At 52.0% G+C, this 5,000-nt stretch overlaps 1 non-coding gene across 1 annotated transcript in view; it reads left to right on the top strand.

The window, feature by feature from the left end:
- The first annotated feature begins 3,605 nt into the window (after nt 1–3,605).
- The window catches only part of LOC126435540 (small subunit ribosomal RNA), a 1,909-nt gene continuing 514 nt past the window's right edge, over nt 3,606–5,000 (top strand). The window contains exon 1 of the ribosomal RNA XR_007580015.1: nt 3,606–5,000. This exon is cut by the window's right edge and continues 514 nt beyond it. This is a non-coding gene — a ribosomal RNA (small subunit ribosomal RNA).

Here is a 5,000-nt window from a genome sequence, read left to right as displayed (position 1 = left end):
CCTATGTTGTGCCTTAACCTAACCTATGTTGTGCCTTAACCTAACATATGTTGTGCCTTAACCTAACCTATGTTGTGCCTTAACCTAACCTACGTTGTGCCTTAACCTAACCTATGTTGTGCCTTAACCTAACCTATGTTGTGCCCTAACCTAACCTATGTTGTGCCTTAACCTAACCTATGTTGTGCCTTAACCTAACCTATGTTGTGCCTTAACCTAACCTATGTTGTGCCTTAACCTAACCTATGTTGTGCCTTAACCTAACCTATGTTGTGCCTTAACCTAACCCATGTTGTGCCTTAACCTAACCCATGTTGTGCCTTAACCTAACCCATGTTGTGCCTTAACCTAACCCATGTTGTGCCTTAACCTAACCCATGTTGTGCCTTAACCTAACCCATGTTGTGCCTTAACCTAACCCATGTTGTGCCTTAACCTAACCCATGTTGTGCCTTAACCTAACCCATATTGTACCTTAACCTAACCCATATTGTACCTTAACCTAACCCATATTGTACCTTAACCTAACCCATATTGTACCTTAACCTAACCCATATTGTACCTTAACCTAACCTAATTTGTGCCTCAACGTAACCTAATTTGTGCCTCAACGTAACCTAATTTGTGCCTCAACGTAACCTAATTTGTGCCTCAACGTAACCCATGTTGTGCCTCAACGTAACCCATGTTGTGCCTCAACGTAACCCATGTTGTGCCTCAACGTAACCCATGTTGTGCCTCAACGTAACCCATGTTGTGCCTCAACGTAACCCATGTTGTGCCTCAACGTAACCCATGTTGTGCCTCAACGTAACCCATGTTGTGCCTCAACGTAACCCATGTTGTGCCTCAACGTAACCCATGTTGTGCCTCAACGTAACCCATGTTGTGCCTCAACGTAACCCATGTTGTGCCTCAACGTAACCCATGTTGTGCCTCAACGTAACCCATGTTGTGCCTCAACGTAACCCATGTTGTGCCTCAACGTAACCCATGTTGTGCCTCAACGTAACCCATGTTGTGCCTCAACGTAACCCATGTTGTGCCTCAACGTAACCCATGTTGTGCCTCAACGTAACCCATGTTGTGCCTTAACGTAACCCATGTTGTGCCTTAACGTAACCCATGTTGTGCCTCAACGTAACCCATGTTGTGCCTCAACGTAACCCATGTTGTGCCTCAACGTAACCCATGTTGTGCCTTAACGTAACCCATGTTGTGCCTTAACGTAACCCATGTTGTGCCTTAACGTAACCCATGTTGTGCCTTAACGTAACCCATGTTGTGCCTTAACGTAACCCATGTTGTGCCTTAACGTAACCCATGTTGTGCCTTAACGTAACCCATGTTGTGCCTTAACGTAACCCATGTTGTGCCTTAACGTAACCCATGTTGTGCCTTAACGTAACCCATGTTGTGCCTTAACGTAACCCAATTTGTGCTTTAACGTAACCTAATTTGTGCTTTAACGTAACCTAATTTGTGCTTTAACGTAACCTAATTTGTGCTTTAACGTAACCTAATTTGTGCTTTAACGTAACCTAATTTGTGCTTTAACGTAACCTAATTTGTGCTTTAACGTAACCTAATTTGTGCTTTAACGTAACCTAATTTGTGCTTTAACGTAACCTAATTTGTGCTTTAACGTAACCTAATTTGTGCTTTAACGTAACCTAATTTGTGCTTTAACGTAACCTAATTTGTGCTTTAACGTAACCTAATTTGTGCTTTAACGTAACCCATGTTGTGCCTTAACCTAACCTATATTGCGCCTTAACCTGACGCACGTTGTCGCTGAACCTGCTCTGTAATTGTTATGCAACTCGTTAAATTAGTGTAGTGTTGCCTAACCGCAACCCTCGCAATATAGTTCGCTATTCGCACTGCCCGGTCCCCTGTGTATCGCGTCATGTTAAACACCTTGCAGGTGTTGCTGACTTTCCACATGCTCCTGCTATACACTGTAATGTGGATAGCAGCAGGACGTACATGCCCCCCCCCCCTTCCCCCCTGCCTTCGCAAGCTGGTCGTTGAGAAGTTTGCATGTTCAATGCCCTTCGCATGCCGACGTACTCAGCCTACGTTGTGGTACGGCCTGTCACCTGTCCGCCGATGTACGCAAAACCCACAAACTGTACTGCACATTGGTCCGTATGTACTGAATGATACATCGTGGCACATGTGTGACCGTACGACGACTGCGCCTAGCAACGGCAGACCATACAGTCCAAATATTGTGCACGCAGCTACGTGTCGTCTCCCTATAAGAGCTGGATTGCAGTGTGGTACGCCATTCAGACGTGTGGGAGGAACGGACGCCCTGGATGGCGATCAGCATGAGCAGTCTGTTGATGTAGTGGAGCGTGTATTCGGACGTAGTCGTCTCTTCTCACACACCGTGATAGCATGTTGCACCGCGTTCCACATCTGCGACATCCTGCAGAGGCCGGCTGACAGTCGTTCGCGCAATGGACACCGCATACGTACGGGGGCTACCTTCCACGTGTTCTCGAGGCGTGCACATGTTGTTGCGTCTATGTGGGCAGACGTAGTGTGTTGTGACACCTGACACAGGCATGCAATACTCGTTGCAAATGGCGATGGACGTCTACGTTTGCTGGTGACGTTACGCAAATGAACAACAGGTAACCCGTTGTGGTGCGGTTGTTCTCGCTAGAGGTGAATCAGTGTTGGCGACGATCGGTCGAGCTATTAACCGGTTGTTTCAGGGATACCCACCATGCCCACGAACGTGAAAGGGGACCCACCATGCCCACGAACGTGAAAGGGGATCTGGGTGTGAGGCGATACGCGGCGGTGGCTGGGTGGGACCGTCCCCGGCCGGTGAGGGGGGGCCGCCCGGCGTGCTGGCAGCGCGGTGCGTGGGCGCACGCGCTACAGCCGGCTGGTGGGGGCGGCCAGTGGCAGGCGCGCCGGCCGACGGACGCGGCAGGCGGCGCAGCTGCGCGCCGGCGCCCCCTGCTCGCGGCGCCTTGCGGCCAAAGCAGGTCCTCGCGGGCCCGGTGCGAAGCGCGGTGGCCATCTGCAGTGTGCTGGTCCGATTGAGGACTGTGTGCGCTGAGGATGCGCCGCCGCCCGGCGCTCGGCGCCGCGACGCCGTCTGCTGCTCGGTCGCCCCAGCGGTTCTCGCAGGTGGTTTGTATCGCAGCTGTGCGGACGTGTTGGCGCGTGCGCTGTGCTGGGAGAGTTCGCTTCGGCACCCAAGTGGGGCTTTTGTCCTTCTGTGGCGCTGGCGTTGGAGCTGCCGGTCACCGTAGGTGGCGCGTGTTGTCTCCCGCCGGCAATGCCACGACAGCACGCTCCCGGGCCTCTGTCGGCAGCGGCAAGCTCAGTTGGGAGCACGGGTGGTCGCACCTAAAGCGTCTACTCGCCTAACTCCGGGCGATTGCGCCTCTCTCGAACCCGACCAAGTACTTAGGACGGCGCTGCGCGCCGCCGGGACCTGAGAGGGTTTCGAGGTGTGTTGTGCAGGGGAGCTCAGCCTCCTCCTGTTTGCAGAATAATTGAGCGGACGCTTGCGTGTTCGCGCGGGCCCCCGGGACACACTCCCGGGCGGCCGGCTGCTCAGCTCTAGTTGACGCAGCTCCCTGGTTGATCCTGCCAGTAGTCATATGCTTGTCTCAAAGATTAAGCCATGCATGTCTCAGTACAAGCCGCATTAAGGTGAAACCGCGAATGGCTCATTAAATCAGTTATGGTTCCTTAGATCGTACCCACGTTACTTGGATAACTGTGGTAATTCTAGAGCTAATACATGCAAACAGAGTCCCGACCAGAGATGGAAGGGACGCTTTTATTAGATCAAAACCAATCGGTCGGCTCGTCCGGTCCGTTTGCCTTGGTGACTCTGAATAACTTTGGGCTGATCGCACGGTCCTCGTACCGGCGACGCATCTTTCAAATGTCTGCCTTATCAACTGTCGATGGTAGGTTCTGCGCCTACCATGGTTGTAACGGGTAACGGGGAATCAGGGTTCGATTCCGGAGAGGGAGCCTGAGAAACGGCTACCACATCCAAGGAAGGCAGCAGGCGCGCAAATTACCCACTCCCGGCACGGGGAGGTAGTGACGAAAAATAACGATACGGGACTCATCCGAGGCCCCGTAATCGGAATGAGTACACTTTAAATCCTTTAACGAGTATCTATTGGAGGGCAAGTCTGGTGCCAGCAGCCGCGGTAATTCCAGCTCCAATAGCGTATATTAAAGTTGTTGCGGTTAAAAAGCTCGTAGTTGGATTTGTGTCCCACGCTGTTGGTTCACCGCCCGTCGGTGTTTAACTGGCATGTATCGTGGGACGTCCTGCCGATGGGGCGAGCCGAAGGCGTGCGACCGCCTCGTGCGTGCTCGTGCGTCCCGAGGCGGACCCCGTTGAAATCCTACCAGGGTGCTCTTTATTGAGTGTCTCGGTGGGCCGGCACGTTTACTTTGAACAAATTAGAGTGCTTAAAGCAGGCAAGCCCGCCTGAATACTGTGTGCATGGAATAATGGAATAGGACCTCGGTTCTATTTTGTTGGTTTTCGGAACCCGAGGTAATGATTAATAGGGACAGGCGGGGGCATTCGTATTGCGACGTTAGAGGTGAAATTCTTGGATCGTCGCAAGACGAACAGAAGCGAAAGCATTTGCCAAGTATGTTTTCATTAATCAAGAACGAAAGTTAGAGGTTCGAAGGCGATCAGATACCGCCCTAGTTCTAACCATAAACGATGCCAGCCAGCGATCCGCCGCAGTTCCTCCGATGACTCGGCGGGCAGCCTCCGGGAAACCAAAGCTTTTGGGTTCCGGGGGAAGTATGGTTGCAAAGCTGAAACTTAAAGGAATTGACGGAAGGGCACCACCAGGAGTGGAGCCTGCGGCTTAATTTGACTCAACACGGGAAACCTCACCAGGCCCGGACACCGGAAGGATTGACAGATTGATAGCTCTTTCTTGATTCGGTGGGTGGTGGTGCATGGCCGTTCTTAGTTGGTGGAG

Source organism: Schistocerca serialis, unplaced genomic scaffold (genome assembly GCF_023864345.2).
Source record: "Schistocerca serialis cubense isolate TAMUIC-IGC-003099 unplaced genomic scaffold, iqSchSeri2.2 HiC_scaffold_1211, whole genome shotgun sequence".
In the NCBI taxonomy this organism is placed as follows: domain Eukaryota; kingdom Metazoa; phylum Arthropoda; class Insecta; order Orthoptera; family Acrididae; genus Schistocerca; species Schistocerca serialis.
The sequence above is the reverse complement of the archived record's forward strand: the minus strand, read 5'-3'. Positions and strand labels throughout refer to the sequence as shown.